Source organism: Aphelocoma coerulescens (assembly GCF_041296385.1).
Source record: "Aphelocoma coerulescens isolate FSJ_1873_10779 chromosome W unlocalized genomic scaffold, UR_Acoe_1.0 ChrW_unloc_scaf_5, whole genome shotgun sequence".
NCBI classification, from domain to species: Eukaryota; Metazoa; Chordata; class Aves; order Passeriformes; family Corvidae; genus Aphelocoma; species Aphelocoma coerulescens.
Window position 1 is genome coordinate 1146372 of NW_027184084.1, and position 17058 is coordinate 1163429.

General features: G+C 49.9%; 1 long non-coding RNA gene across 1 annotated transcript; it reads right to left on the bottom strand.

The window, feature by feature from the left end:
• Positions 1-494: 494 nt before the first annotated feature.
• Positions 495-15990, bottom strand: LOC138102909 (uncharacterized). Its single transcript, XR_011147609.1, has 4 exons — positions 14695-15990; positions 11512-11632; positions 1870-2029; positions 495-575 (listed from the first exon to the last, which is right to left on the bottom strand). It is a non-coding gene; the product is annotated as an uncharacterized lncRNA (long non-coding RNA).
• Between the last annotated feature and the right edge of the window lie 1068 nt (positions 15991-17058).

The following is a 17058-nucleotide window of genomic DNA, read 5'->3' on the forward strand; positions in this document are numbered from 1 at the left end:
TCAAGGTTGCAGGTGTCTGGGTTGTTTACATTCCCTGCTACCTCTTCTGTGAGAGAGAAAAGTCTCTCACGGACTTAGAAAATAACAAGAAAATCCTCGCTAGCAGCATTTTTGTATCTACAATTCCCCCTTTTTGTTTTATAAGATAACAACTCTACTATTAATGCCAAATAGAAATCTACATCAGTTATTAATTCTAAATATGTCCTTAAGGCTTTAACTATCTGACTCCATAACAAGAAATTTAAAGTTCAGTCTCTGCTTGTGGAAGGACCATCTGCCTGATGGTTGACATCCTGGTCATCATCAGAAGAGTCATTAGGCTGATGCTCTACATTCTGGTCGCCATTTGGATGATTGGCGTTCTGGTCATCATTCAGAGGTTGCCTGTTCTGCCTCTGGTGCCGTAGGTCAGGGCGAACGCATTTTGCAGGTAGCCACCGTATCCCAGTATCTGTGGAAACGCAAGCATACCCACGACCCCAGACGATAAGCTCATGTGGGCCTTCCCACTGGTTAGTGAGTAAATTCCGCACCCAGACTTTTGCCCGGGGCAGTTGTCTGTCACCTGCAGACTGCAATGAGAAAAAATGATTCAGAATAACAGGATTATTTGAATTTTGTGGTACTGTAAGGTGATTAATTGTATACAAAGCTTTTGCTAGTCGGCTCTGTGGGGTTTCTCCATGCATTCCCCTTTTCTGTTTGTCCAAAACATGCTTCAAGGTACCATGAGCGCATTCAACAATGGCTTGGCCAGTAGGAGAATGTGGGATACCAAAGGTATGGTCTACACCCCATAGGTGTAAAAACTGCCGTGTCTTCTCCGAGGCGTAGGCAGGACCATTATCGGTTTTCACAGAAGCTGGCACGCCCAGGACTGAGAAAGCCAATTTCCAATGGGCAATGACATCACGGCTCTTCTCTCCAGTGTGAGCAGTAGCCCACATAGCCGAGGAGAAAGTGTCAATAGACACGTGCACATATTTCAGCCGACCAAATTCTGGGACGTGAGTTACATCCGTTTGCCAAATCTGCAAGGCTTTTAGCCCTCTGGGGTTTACCCCCACTGGCAAAGGCGCAGCGAGTCCATGACAGTCAGCACAAGCGCTGACAATGTCGCGCGCCTCGGTTGGCGTTAAATGAAACTGCTTCTGCAGGGTATGTGCACTTTGATGGAAGAAACCGTGCGATGCCTTGGCTTGTGCAATTTTGTCAGGCTGAGGCCCTACCCATGCAGGGTTTGCCAGCATGTCAGCCCTGGCATTGCCTTCCGTTAGAAAACCTGGTAAATTGGTGTGGCTTCGAATGTGCAGAATGTAATATGGATGCACTCGAGCCTGAATTGCAGACCACAAGGTTTGCAACAGCGAAAACAGAGCCACATTGTTCACCTCCTTCAGAAGGGAACAATCTAAGCCTTGGGTGATATCTGCTACATAAGCAGAGTCAGTAACCAAATTCAAAGGTTCCTGTGAGAATCGCTGAAAAGCCATGGTAACAGCCCTTAATTCAACTACCTGAGCAGAGTCTGACTCGGATTGGTGTGTTAATGAACCACCTCAAAGGCAGTGTAGGATACTGTGCGCTCTTACACACAGTGACCCCTGCTAAAATTTGTCCCAATCCGTACACCCCAAACTGCCAACGCATCCCGTCCCCAAAGGTTATGGGAAGTGGTAGCAACATAAGGCCTAATTGTAGCTGTGTGTCCCTCTGAATCCTTCACCACCACAGGCCGTTCACTTAAATAGCTCTGTGTGGTTCCTCCTATTCCTGCGATGGCCGATCCCACTGGGGCTAAAGGCCATGAGGGAGGCCATGCAGAGAAGGAGATGATAGTTACATCAGCACCCGTATCAATCAAACCTCAAAGCTGAATCCGGGGTGGTTGGGCGCTTGGCAGGACCAGGGTACACGTCATATGTGGCCTTTGGTCAGAGATGTCTGCAGTCCAGAAGGCCTGTGGAAGTCCCGTAGATCCACTGCTGTTATCTTCCTGAATTTGTTCTACCCTGGGGACACAAGACTTAAAAGGCACTAATTTAGCAAGGCAGGTCTTTTCAGGAATAGTTACAGGGGGGTTTTGCATGGAGACCATAGCGCAAATCTGGCCTTTAAAGTCAGAATCAATAACTCCTGAGTGCACTAAGATTCCTTGATGGGCAACATCAGGTTTTCCCACCAGCATCGCACTGGATCCCTGGGCTAAGGGTCCATATGCATCCAAGGGAACCTTATAAATACCGCTAGAGTCTAGGACGACTGCGGCTGCGGTGTGGACATCAAACCCGTCTGATCCGTGGGGACCGTCTGATCCCTGGGTGCTGTCTCTAGGGTGGCTGGGTAGGCCTGTGCCTGTACCTGTGCCACTCTCTGGGGGAGTGACTGCATCGGAGAGCAATTCCCCCTCCGTGCACCCCGGTGGAAGTTTCCCGACAAAGGCCGACCATCGGCATGAGTCCGGGATCTACAGTAGCCCGTACAATGGCCTGGCCTGCCACACCTCTTGCACTGGGGGATCGGTGTGTTCTCTTTTTGGCTCGACTTAGGCCGCTTCCGTTTCTTTGCCTGTTTTGGTGGCTTTGGTTCACGACCAGAAGATGCGTGAACAGGCTGCAGGAACGCAGCCAAAGCAGACCTTTTCTGGTTCCCAGATCCCACCTTAGCACAGGCCTCGACCATGTCTGTTACCTCAGGGTCCCCTGGTAAGGCATCTATGATTTTTCTGCACTCCTCGTTTGCATTATCTCTCACTAACTGCCTTAACAACATCTGTCTTAACCCGTCATCCTCAACCTGCTTCTCAAGAGAAGCAGCAACTTTCTCTACAAAAGAGAGGAATGACTCTTATTTGCCTTGAACTATTTCAGTATATCGCTTTCTGGGCGCAGACAACTCTATGGTTTTCAACAGGGCAGCCATGCCGACCTGTTGAGCTTGCTGCAGGATGCTAGAGGACAAGTTACCCTGTAGACTGGGATCAGAGAAGGGACCAGTCCCCATCAAAGCATCCACTCCTGCTGTCTGTCTAGGATCAGCAGCAGGGAGCTGCATATTTGCTAATGCAGTCTTGCCGGCCAGCTTTCTCCAGGTTTTCTCAAAAACTGTAAATTGTACAGGTTGAAATAGAATTTGACCTAAGTGTCTGATATCAAATGGAGGTAGCAAATCTGTATTTATCACCCTTATTATCTGCATAACCTCAGCAGAACCTAGCCCATATTGTGCCACCTTGGATTGGAGGTCCTGGGCAACTTTCCAGGCAATTACCTCATGCTTGTCATGCTCCCCTGAATCTGGGAGAGCCTTATACACTGGGAAAGCTTGGATCTCCCCTTTAGGGGAAGCACTACCATCCTGAACTTCTGGCACCGCCTGTGGATGGAGTGTAACAGCTCCCCGGTTACCCCCAGAATCCTCAGATCTATATGGCATTCCAAGGATTTCTAATGACCTCCAGTCACCCTCCTCCAATGCTCGCATCTTAAGGGACTCTAAGAAGCGATTGTAATGCGTCGGACGCACTGTTACCGTGCAGTCCTGAAAGGTCCAGGGGCGAGACCGGCGCAGCCTTTTTCTTCGCCGCGCGGCTACAGCCGCCTGACGACCTGGGGCCAGCACCTCATCTGCCTCACTGCCTGACGAGGAATCATCAGGCAAAGGCAACTTTGGGGTGCTGGGAGTGAACAGAAATTTACGTGGAGGGGCACTTTGGCTAAGTTCGCTAGAGGCAGAACAGACAGGACAGACTGCAGCTGGCTGCGCTGCAGTTTTTTGCACCAGTTTCTATACGGGAGGCTGTCTCGGCCAGCCCCGACCGAACTGGTACTGGAACTGCTGCCACTGTCTCTGAGGCTACAGCTGCTCTCGGCGCCGCCGCCTCTGGCACAGCAGCTGCGTTCGGCGCGGTCGCCACTGCCGCTGCTGTTTCGCGCTCCCCAGCCGCGCCCGGCGCTGCCGCCGCCGGCCCGTTCTCGGGGGTCGCTCTGGGCGCTTCCCCCCCTGCCCGCTGCTCCGCAGCCGCCGTCTCTGGACGCGTCTCCGCAGCCGCTGCCGGGTTTTCCCGCGGCTGCGCCGCTTCCGAGTTCGCCGCCGGCCGCGCCGTTTCTCGGCTCGGAGCCGCGTCTCCCGCAGGTGGCGGGGGGGGCGCGGGCGGCGCGGGCGGCGCTGGCTCGGGCATTCGCCGCTCTAACAGTGTGAGGAGTTCCTCCATCCTTCGGGATAAGTTTGGCAGCTCCATCAGCAAAGGCAAATGCAGCACTAAAAGGTCGATGGCTCGGTTCTGCGACTGCGCAGAACAGTCCAGCGCCAGGGAGGGCAGCGGACCACACCCAGGGAGTCCCGGGGCAGGCACGCCCGGCGCTACGCCGGCTAAGAAGTTAGATCCAGGTCCATACGGAACCGAGCTAGGAGCCTCTCTGGGCATCCAAGTGGCCAAACCGCTGATTTGCGGCACTGGATAAGCTGTGGCCGCTGCCCAGCTGAACGGCAAGGCAGGCTGTGAGCCCTCCTGCTGCCTTGACCCCCCCGCCTCTGGCGGCGCGGGGTCCCTGGGGGCTGTGGAGTCCTGCGATTGTGCAGGGTGAGCCGGCGCAAGCTCTGCCTGTGGAGCCGGGGGGGTTTTTCTGAATCCATTATCATTTTCCCCGGAAACCCAGTCAACGGGGCCCCCCTCGGACATTCCTCCGTCACTCATCACCGAGATAGGCGAGCCAGCCCTGCTATCACAGTCAAGGTCTGTCAGCAGGATAAATAATGAACGCCAGGTTTTGTATAATTCTAACGCTGCTGGGTCCCCAGTCGGGAGCTCGTGTCGGACAGCAGAGCCAAGTTCCTGCCATAAGGCAAAGTCCAGGGCAGTATCTCTGTCCATGGAAATCCCTTTTAAAGTAGCCCAGTCTAATAATTCCCGAACTGAGTTTTCAGGAATGGAGGTGCGCAATATGCTAAACACACCTTTCCAGACCAGCATCGCAGCTTCGGTTTGTGAGCCGCTGTTTGCCATTTCTCAGTTCTGTCGGACCTCCCGGTCCCGGGGGACAAAGGAGAACAGCGTACCTCTAGAGGGATTCGGCTTGGCTCGCAGCAGCAGGACACGTCAGAGAGTGCAGATCACGTCGGGGTCACCAAATATTACCGCAGACCTGGCTCCTACGGTATAGCACCGTGTCCCGCAGCCATAGGGAGGAGGAGGAGGAGAAGATCAAGCAGGCAGGAGTTGTGCAGCAAGATTGATTCATTTAATTATTTTACAAACTCTTTTATAGACTTTTTTCTTCATAGCCTAATTGGACAAAGGGCCAGCCACCCCTTGGGGGTGATTGGCTAAAATCCTAAAACATCCATTGTCAAAATATTTTTCTACTATACCATAAACAAGACTTTTCAAGGTTGCAGGTGTCTGGGTTGTTTACATTCCCTGCTACCTCTTCTGTGAGAGAGAAAAGTCTCTCACGGACTTAGAAAATAACAAGAAAATCCTCGCTAGCAGCATTTTTGTATCTACACCATGCTCAGAATCAGAGCTATGGCACAGCATCCTCAAGATTAATGAGGGAAAAAAACACAGCAACAAACACCATGTCTACACAGATTGTCACAGAGAAGAAAGAAACCAAATGCAAAACAACAGTGTCCATGTCTACGCAGACTGACACAGAGGAAAAAGGAACCAAACGCAAAGCAACAGTGTCCATCTCTACGCAGACTGTCACAGAGGAGAAAGGAACCAAAAGCACTGTCAGCATCCCCACGCAAACAATCACTGAACCAGAAGAGCCTAAACCGATTGCAGTTGCCCCCATTCAGAAGAAGAAATCAAAAAGCAAATCAGTCCGCATAGTGACTGACGAGGATGAAGCAGGACCTTCACATCAGCAGAAGAGGCAGAGCCAGAGATCATCACTCGGTCACTATCCCTGGGTGATCTGCGTGACCTGCGGAGGGAATTCACCCGCCAGACGAATGAGTCTATCCTGACCTGGCGGCTCCACATCTGGGACGCTGCAGCCAATGACACCATTCTGGACGGAAGTGAGGCCAGGCAGCTGGGATCTCTGTCCCGGGATGTGGTCATTGACCAGGGGATCGGGAGAACCCAAGAAACTCTCAGCCTCTGGCGGCGACTGCTTACAAGTGTAAGGGACAGGTACCTTTGTAAAGAAGACCTCCAGGTGCACCAAGGGAAACGGAGCACAATGGAACAAGGTATCCGGTGCCTGAGGGAATTGGCTGTGCTGGAGATCATTTTCTCAGAAGACGAGAGATTTCCTAAGAGCCCAGATGGTGTCCAGTGCACGTCACAGATGTGGTTGAGGTTCGCACGCCTTGGACCAGAGATATACTCCCGTTACCTGGCAATGCTGCAATGGAGGGAAGGCGAGGACAGGGTGGGCGTCTTGGTGAACAAACTGAGGATTTACGAGGATGCCGTCGCAGCCCCGTTTCGCACCCATGTCTCATCCATGGAAACAAGTCTTTCAGCTGAGCAAGTCCAGAGCTTGATTGAAGAAGGCCATCAGAAATTGAAAAAGGAACTTAAGGAAGAGATTTACCTCATCTCGCCAGAACCAACAAGAGTCTCTGCCATTAGGAGTCGGCGTCCCCCAACCGGGGAGAGGGGATACACCCCATGAGGTAATCTCTGGTTTTTCCTTCAGGAACATGGAGAAGACATGAGTAAGTGGCATGGAAAACCCACCTCCTCCTTAGCGGCCAGGGTACGTGAACTAAAAAGAGGGACAACTACCACAAGAAGCGCATCTAGAGTCAACATTGCTCCGGTCTCTTGCACACAGAACTCCAGACGGTATAGGAATGATAATATGACCGATCGTCTTGAAGGGACCTCAGGAACGTATTCACGGGAAGGGAGCAACATGCACCATGACCAGGAATAGAGGGGCCCTGCCTCTAGCCAGGTAGAGGAAAGGGATAATCGGGTCTTTTGGACTGTGTGGGTCCGATGGCCTGGCACATCTGACCCACAAAAATACACGGCTTTGGTTGACACTGGCGCTCAATGTACTCTGATACCATCAAGGTATGTGGGAACAGAACCCATTTCTATTTCTGGGGTGACAGGAGGATCCCAGCAGCTGACTGTACTGGAAGCTGAAGTGAGTTTAACTGGGAACGAGTGGCAGAAACACCACACCGTGAGTGGCCCCGAGGCCCCGTGCATTCTCGGCATAGACTATCTCAGAAATGGATATTTCAAGGACCCAAAAGGACATCGTTGGGCTTTTGGAATAGCTGCTGTGGAGACAGAAGATATCAGACAACCGAGCACATTGCCTGGCCTCTCAGATGACCCCTCTGCCGTGGGACTGCTAAGAGTTGAAGAACAACAGGTACCAATCGCCACAGCAACAGTGCACCGTCAGCAATACCGCACCGACAGAGACTCTGTGGTTCCCATCCATGAGATGATTCGCAAGTTGGAGAGCCAAGGGGTGGTCAGCAAGGCCCATTCACCTTTCAACAGCCCTATATGGCCAGCGTGTAAGTCCAGTGGAGAATGGAGACTGACGGTGGACTACCGTGGCCTGAATGAAGTCATGCCACCATTGAGCGCTGCTGTGCTGGACATGTTGGAATTCCAGTACAAGCTGGAGTCCAAAGCAGCAAAGTGGTACTCCACTATTGACATTGCCAATGCCTTCTTCTCCATTCCTTTGGCAGCAGAATGCAGGCCCCAGTTTGCTTTCACCTGGAAGGGCGTGCAATATACCTAGAACCGACTGCCCCAGGGGTGGAAGCACAGTCTCACCATTTGCCACGGACTGATCCAGACTGCATTGGAAAAGGGTGAGGCTCCAGAACATCTGCAATACATCGATGACATCATCATGTGGGGAAACACAGCAAAGGAAGTATTTGAGAAAGGAGAGAAAATCATCCAGATTCTCCTGGAACTCATCTTTGCCATCAAAAGGAGCAAAGTCAAGGGACCTGCGCGAGAGATCCAGTTCCTGGGAGTAAAGTGGCAAGATGGGTGACGTCAGATTCCCAACAAGATCATCAATGAGATAACTGCGATGTCTTCACCGACCAGTAAGAAGGAAACACAAGCTTTCCTAGGTGCCATAGGTTTTTGGAGAATGCACATTCCCCAGTACAGACAGATCGTGAGCCCTCTCTACCTGGTTACCCGCAAGAAGAACGATTTCCACTGGGGCCCCAAACAGCAGCAAGCCTTCGCCCAGATCAAGCAGGAAATCGCTCATGCGGTAGCCCTTGGCCCTGTAAGGACAGGACCAGAGGTGAAGAACATGCTCTACTCTGCAGCCAGGAACAATGGTCTGTCCTGGAGCCTCTGGCAGAAGGTGCCTGGTGAGACTCGGGGCCAACCACTGGGATTCTGGAGCCAAAGGTACAGAGGGTCTGACGCCAACTACACTCCCACAGAGAAGGAAATCTTGGCCGCCTATGAAGGAGTCCAAGCTGCCTCGGAGGTAATTGGCACAGAAGCACAGTTGCTTCTGGCACCCCGACTACCGGTGCTGGGTTGGATGTTCAAGGGAAAGGTTCCTTCCACGCATCACGCCACCGACACCACATGGAGCAAATGGATTGCTCTCATCACACAGCGTGCCCGTATTGGAAACCCGAATCACCCTGGGATTCTGGAAATTATAACAAACTGGCCTGAAGGTGAGACTTTTGGATTATCTTCTGAAGAAGAGGAAGAGCAAGTGACTCACGCTGAGGAAGCCCCACCATATAATGAGCTACCAGAGACTAAAAGACGTTATGCCCTCTTCACTGATGGTTCCCGCGGAAGTGGAAAGCTGCAGTATGGAGCCCCCCCAGGATGAGTTGCACAAGCTACCGAGGGACAAGGTGGATCCAGTCAGGTTGCAGAGCTTAAAGCCCTCCAGCTGGCTTTGGATATTGCTGAACGAGAGAAGTGGCCGAGGCTCTATCTCTACACCGATTCGTGGATGGTAGCTAATGCTCTGTGGGGATGGCTGGTTCGCTGGAGAAAAGCCAACTGGCAGCGCAGAGGGAAACCCATCTGGGCCGCTGAAATTCGGCAGGACATCGCCGCCCAAGTAGAGAAGCTGACCGTGAAGGTTCGACACGTGGATGCGCACATACCCAAGAGTCTGGCTAATGAAGAACATCGCAACAACGAGCAGGTGGACCAAGCTGCCAAGGTGAAAGTATCACAGGTGGATCTGGACTGGCAGCACAAGGGAGAATTATTCCTAGCTCGTTGGGCCCATGATGCCTCTGGTCATCAGGGGAGAGATGCAACATACCAATGGGCCCGTGACCGAGGGGTGGACCTTACCATGGACAGCATCTCACAGGTCATCCACAGTTGGGAGACCTGTGCTGCAATCAAACAGGCCAAGCGGGTGAAGCCTCTGTGGTACAGTGGACGATGGTCAAAGTACAGGTATGGGGAAGCCTGGCAAGTTGATTACATCACCCTTCCCCAAACCCGCCAAGGCAAGCGCTACATGTTGACCATGGTTGAAGCAACCACTGGATGGCTCTAGACCTACCCTGTGCCTCATGCTACAGCCCGGAACACCATCTTGGGCCTGGAAAAGCAAGTCCTGTGGAGACATGGCACCCCCGACAGGATCGAGTCAGCCAACGGGACTCATTTTAAGAACAGCCTCATCAACACCTGGGCCAGAGAACACAGTATCGAATGGATATATCACATTCCTTATCATGCACCAGCTGCTGGAAAAGTTGAACGCTGCAATGGACTACTTAAAACCACCCTAAAGGCACTTGGTGGGGGGACCTTCAAAAATTGGGAAGTGAACTTAGCAAAGGCCACCGGGATGGTCAATACCCGAGGGTCCATCAATCGAGCTGGTCCTGCCGAGTCTGAACCCTTGCACACAGTGGATAGAGTCCCTGTGGTACACCTGAGAGGTATTTTAGGAAAGACTGTTTGGATTAATCCCACCTCAGGCAAAGGCAAACCCATCCGTGGGATTGTCTTTGCTCAAGGACCTGGTTGCACTTGGTGGGTAATGCAGAAAGATGGGGAAACCCGTTGTGTACCACAAGGAGACCTAATCTTAGGTGAGAATTGTGTGTAGGGTTTCATTGTATGTATATATATGTATGTGTGTTTAGAGTTTAAGGAAGGTATTGATTTGGGATGATGTAGATGGTAATAGAATAAGGGGTGGATAATGTCCTGGGTTGAGGTGTATTCTATTACCATCCTCATGAGCTGTTGAAATCAGGTGGGGCAGTGTTTCCTTGCCTCCTCCCCCCAGACTATCTTTCTGTTAATGGCCCATCATTGTCCTGCCTCATGACTCAGAGATAACTCCCTCTGGACTATCTTCTGTTAATGAGCCTAATCAACACTTGGCCTCATGACTCATTATCTCACATTGTGAGATGCTCCATCCAGAGGGAGGAACCAAGCATCCATTCGTGGATATAATCTGGGACTCTGAACACTAGAGACAACCCTTTTCCACTGGATTTCCAGAGGACAGGAGCTACACAGCCACTACTGGACCTTCTGAGGAAGAGCAGACCCTTTTTCCACAGGATCACCGCTTCAGAGGACTGCAACCATCATTCTTCCAGATTGCTACTGTTACAAAAAGGATAGGATATTGGATTTTAGAAGTAGTAAGGCTAAGGCTCTGCTAGGCTGTAAGGCCTCAGGTGTAGAAATAGTTCTCTGAGGAAACAGGAATGGAATGTACTGGGTGGGGAGGTTAGGAATAGTGAATTAGCTGGGCATGGTGAACCCGTTAGTGAATTAGCTGGGCACGGTGAACCTGTCTAAAAGTAAATTGTTCTGGGTTGATATATGTTGCATGTAAGGGGGATTTCAGTGGTAGGAGCTCGTTGAGCATTATCTAAGACTAGACAACCATAAAGATATATGGCTTAGGGTATGATTATCAATTGTTAATCCTTGTGATGTATGTTTTACTTTGAAGATTAAATCTTGTATGTGTGCCAATGTTTGAAACTGTATAAAGAGCTGAGTGAAACGATAGGCCTTTGGGAAGCCTGATTTGGGACACTAGTCCCCAGGTCCCCGGGCCCTGAATAAAGCACCGCATAAACTGACTCTCTGTTGGTTTGTGTTTGTGGTCGGTGGGCAACAGTTTTCTGGCGACCGCGGCAGGACTCCGGGGGTCGTAGGGGCGGTTCGCGGGGTGATCTGCTCCGTGCCGGCACCAGGTGATTTCTGGGGAGACATCAGCCCGTGCCCGACCCCGCGTCCGACGGACAACCGTGAGGTAAGCCCACAAGGTGCTTTATTCCTTTTAAACCGGTGGTGGTAGCCTGCCCGGTAAGACGAGTCTCTACTCGCAGGGTTGGGGCATTGGTTTGGATTATAAAGCCTAGGCGCTGGCCGTCAGACAGAGCGAAAGCTTTGCAGAGCCAGCCCTTGCTTCTCGCGGCGACGAGATAAGCAAGGAGGGAATTGGATATTGTGGTAATTGGTATTGGTATTAGTCTGTGTGTTACTAGGTGTGTGTGTGTTATTGTGTGGTTGCATACCTCTGGAATGATGCCGTTGCGGGTGTTTCGGGCTTTGTCAAGTTCAGATAAGGATATTCCGGAGGATTCTCCCCTCGGGTGTTTGCTAAGTCATTGGAAGGAGGGTAAATTGGGACGGGAGCTGTGGAAAAGAGAATTGATTGATTATTGTAATAAGGTATGGCCTGAATATGAAACTGGGGGGATGCAGTGGCCGTGGAATGGCACTATTAATTCTGAAATTATAACCCCCATGATGCGGTACCTACGGGAAAATGAGAAGTGGGATGAGATACCCTATTTGGATTTGTTCTATCAGCTAATAGGAAAAAAGGATTGGCAGAGGAAATGTGGAATGATGGTGTTAGAAACGGAACCAGAAGAATGCGTGGGTTGTAAAGAGCGAAGGGTACGGTTCTCTGAGCCTGAGGAGGATGTGTCTTTGTTGGTATCACCATCCGACCCAATCAACCTCCCCCTCCCGGACTCAGATTCTTCGGAAGAGGAATCTGACTCCGAGGAAGGAGAGAGGGAACGATCCCGAACTCCCGAACCCAGGGAGAGAGGGAGGGAACAATCCCGAACTCCGCTCTCCCAGCGTACTCGCAGAGGGCGTCTGGACAGGGGAAAAAGCGCTTCTCGAGCACATCTAATGGCCCCATTGCGAGAAGCAGTTGGACCAACAGGGGATCGGGTCAGAGTGAAAGTTCCGTTTTCCCCCAATGATTTAATAATTTGGAAGCAATCTGCTGGAGCTTATAGAGAAAATCCTGAAAAGGTGGCTCGGGTGGTGAAAATGGTAATAAAGACACAGAATCCGGACTGGAATGACCTACAGGTGTTGCTAGATTCAATAATGGATTCTACGGAAAAGGAGATGGTATTTAAAGCTATGTCTAATCGGGCAAGGGACATGATTCAGTTGCAAGCACCAGCACTACAAGGAATAGGGAATGTGAATGAAATAGTACCAAGGGAAGATCCAGAATGGAACCCTAATTTGGCAGAAGAGTATCATAGGTTGCAGGTTTATCAGGAGCTGTTGGTGGAAGGAATTCAGAGGGGAATCCCAAAGACTTTAAATTGGTCTAAGTTGTATGCGGTAAGACAGGATAAGGCAGAGTCACCATCTGCGTTCTTGGAGAGGCTGAAAGAAATAGCACGGAGGTATACAGACTTAGACGTGGAATCGGAGGCAGGAAAACTACAAATGGCCTTGATATTTATGGGACAGTCACAGGAGGATATTAGGAGGAAGCTACAAAAGCTAGAAGGGAATGACACTCGGGACTTGGAGAAAATGCTTGAAGTAGCGTGGAAAGTGTATAATAATAGAGAGAAAGAGGCAGTGAAGAAGCAACAAGCAAGCATGTTGGCAGTGTTACAACAGGCAAGTCAGATGAATGTGAGAGGCCGGGGGAGGGGACGAGGCAGAGGAAACGGGGGCATGGGAAGAGGTGGTTTCGGAGGATTTGTGAATCAGAATGTAGGGAACCAGATGATGGGCAGGGGTTGAGGTAAATTGGGGCCCAATCAGTGCGCCCGATGCTTCGCCGAAGGTCATTGGAAGAATGAGTGCCCCCTCAATTTGGGGATGGGGACACCGATGAGTAACTTTCCAGGAAGGAATCCCATGAATCAGGGAATGAATGCGAATGATGGGTTAAACCCTTTCGCGCCAGGACCACAAGGTGTCGCTCAAGCCTTTATGATGGGGAACTATCAAAATCAGAGCTGACTAGATAAAGATCTAAAAGTGGTCCTGGAAGTTGACGGGGGGCCCAGGGAATTTAGGGTAGATACAGGAGCCACTTTCTCTGCAATCAATGAACAAATAGGACCGTTAAGTGATTCAGTTGTGAAAGTAGTAGGGGTGTCGGGGGAGGTGGTGGAGAGGTCATTCTTGCGGCCACTGGAAATCAAATTTGGAAACAAAGAATTGGATCACCAGTTTTTATATATGCCAAGCAGCCCGGAATGTTTGTTGGGGCGAGATTTATTATCGGCACTGGATGCAAAAATCATATTCGAGAAAGGGCGTGCTAAACTAGAAATCCCGGAGGGGAATCTGGCAAAACTTTTTGTGATTAAAGAGACAAAGACAGAGGAGATACCCCAGGAAATAGAGCAGGCAGTAGTCCCGTGGGTATGGGAAACAGGGACCCCGGGCAGATCCAGAGTAGCCGTTCCTGTAAAAATTGAATTAAAGGAAGGGGCACACCCGGTAAGAGTCCGACAGTACCCTATTAGTTTGGAAGCCAGGAAAGGAATTGCCCCAATGATCACGCAATTTATAGCATTAGGGATTTTACAAGAATGCGAATCGGAATTTAATACTCCAATCTTTCCGGTAAGGAAACCAAATGGGAAATACAGGTTGGTGCAGGACCTGAGAGCAGTAAATGCAATTGCTAAAGATATACACCCGGTGGTGGCCAATCCATATACATTGTTAACATCGATTTCTGAGAATTTTCAGTGGTTCACAGTGATTGATCTAAAAGACGCCTTCTTCTGCATCCCACTGGCCCCCGAGAGTCGATACATTTTCGCCTTTGAATGGGAAAGCCCAGACACTCGCCGCAAGCGACAGTTAACATGGACCAGGTTGCCACAAGGATTTAAGTGTTCACCCACCATTTTTGGAAACCAGCTAGCAAAGGAGTTAGAGGAATGGAAAACTACCAAGGTAAAAGAGTCTCCTTTTTCTTATGTTGTTTTACAATATGTGGATGACATACTCCTGGGAACAGAGGAGCGGGGACTGTGCTCAAAGTTAACAATTGAACTATTAAACATGTTGGGTCAGGCAGGATACCGAGTATCCAAGGAAAAGGCGCAGCTGGTGCGACAGAAGGTAATTTATCTGGGATGTGAAATATCACAAGGAGTCAGGAGAATAGGGGTGAATCGCATTCAAGCCATCTGTGCAATCCCTGTACCACGAAATAATCAGGAATTAAGATCTTTCCTAGGAATGGTCGGCTGGTGTCGCCTGTGGATTCCGAATTTCGGACTCATGGCCAAACCACTGTACGAAACAATCAAGGAACCCGAATTCAAGTGGGGTAAGACACAGCACAAGGCCTTCCAGGAATTAAAGCAAGCACTCAAAGAGGCCCCCGCCCTGGGTCTGCCTGACTTGACAAAAGACTTTCAATTGTATGTGCATGAAAGGCAGAGATTAGCTTTAGGAGTACTCACACAGCGATTGGGGTCATGGAAGAGGCCCGTGGGGTACTTCTCGAAACAGCTGGACATGGTGAGCGGAGGGTGGCCAGGGTGCTTGCGAGCAGTGGCTGCTACGGTAATCCTAATTCAGGAGGCACGGAAACTGACACTGGGAAAACACATCACGGTATATGTACCTCACATGGTCATAGCCGTCTTGGAACAAAAAGGGGGGCATTGGCTCTCCTCCAGCAGAATGATGCAGTACCAGGCTCAGTTGCGGGAACAAGATGATGTTGAATTAAAAATAACCAACCATCTCAATCCAGCAGAATTCCTCAGGTCCACCCAAGAGGAAGGAGAACTGGAGCATGACTGCGTGGAGGTGATCGAACAAGTGTATGCCAGCCGTGAAGATCTGAAAGATGTCCCGATGGCAGATCCCGATGTGGAGCTGTTCACGGACGGATCCAGTTTTATGGAGCATGGAACCAGGTATGCAGGGTATGCCGTGGTGACACTCCAAGAAATAGTGGAAGCTAAAGCACTGCCCCCGGAAACTTCAGCGCAAAAAGCAGAAGTATGGGCGTTGGTAAGGGCATTGGTCCTTAGTAGAGACAGGGAAGTAAACATTTGGACTGATTCAAAGTATGCATTTGGTGTGGTTCACATCCATGGGGCTTTGTGGAAAGAAAGAGGACTTTTGACCTCTCAAGGCTCACAGATCAAACATAAGGAAGTAATAATTCAGTTGCTGGAAGCTGTACACTTACCTAAAGCAGTAGCGATCATGCATGTCCGAGGTCATCAAGCAGACTCCGGGAAAGAATTTCAGGGGAATCGGATGGCAGATGAAGCTGCGAAAAGGGCAGCCAGATTGGTCTGGACTCAAATGGCTCTGATACCGACAAGAGAAAATCCCGCTGCACCTTATTTAGAAGAGAAACCGTGCTACTCTCCGGAGGATGAACGGTTGGCACAAATCACTGGAGCAAGAAGGAATGTTGTAGGATGGTATGTAACACCGGTCGGACAAGTTATACTGCCAGTAGGATTGATGAAAGTAGTCATGGAAACTGAACATAACAAACTCCACTGTGGTGCAGAAGCATTGGTAGAATATCTAAAGAAAATAGTACTCTCTAATTCGATGATAACAATGGCCAAAAGAATAAATGCCACCTGCCCGATTTGCATTAAAAATAACCCGTTGGTTAGAAGACAGGTCCAAATGGGGAAAATACGTGTAGGGCCACAACCAGGGGATTATTGGCAAATAGATTTTTCCGAGTTACCAAAATCTCAGGCATACAAGTACTTACTAGTTTATGTGTGCACCTTTTCGGGATGGCCCGAAGCTTTCCCTTGCAGGACGAACCAGGCCAAGGAGGTAGTGAAAACCCTTCTTAAGGAAATTATTCCAAGGTTTGGGGTTCCTTTAGGAATATCATCAGATAGAGGACCACATTTTACTGCAGGGATCGTGCAGGAAGTTTCTACTATTCTGGGAATTCAGTGGCACTTACACACCCCCTGGAGACCTCAATCTAGTGGTCAGGTGGAACGAATCAATCAAACTCTGAAAAATCAAATTAAAAAGATTTGTCAAGAAGCTAAAATACCGTGGCCCCAAGCATTGCCTCTAGCCCTTCTGAGGATTAGGATTAAGCCACGAGAAAGGATAGGGGTAAGTCCGTATGAAATTTTGTACGGCAAACCATATCATGCTGTAACCTATCAAGGGGACCCACATGTAATTGGGGATCAGATGATTGTAAATTATGTTTTGTCTTTAAATAAGACCCTTGCAGCACTGAGATCCACGCTGGAGTGGAATCGACCGTTACCTCTGGACACTCCTGCTCACGATATTCACCCAGGAGATCAAGTTTACGTGAAGAACTGGTCGGTGGAGCCTCTGAAGGAAACATGGGACGGCCCCCATCAAGTGATAATGACAACTTACACCGCCGTCAAGGTCGACGGGATCAACAGCTGGATCCATTACACACGGGTCAAAAAGGTCCCCTCCCGATGGTCGGTAGAACCCCTATCTCCCACCAGAATGGTGTTCAAAGCCAAAAATTAATGCTGTTGTTGTTACTCTTGAGTAAAATAATAATTGTTGAAACCTTTGTTAAAATCACAATACCTGAATCAAGGGTGTGGGTACCGGAGAATTCAAATGTAAATCTTACATGTTTGTTTGTCGATGATCAGGGAGCTGGACGGGACAGAGTCAAGGCACAATGGAAATGGATTACCAAGGATCAAATTCCAGATAAAGGAATAGAAACGGTCTGGGATGAGAAGCAGCAAAAAGGTAGGATTACCCTGCAGATATCCAATATAACAAAGGCCAGAACAGGAAAATACGCTTGTGTGGTTTGGATAAAA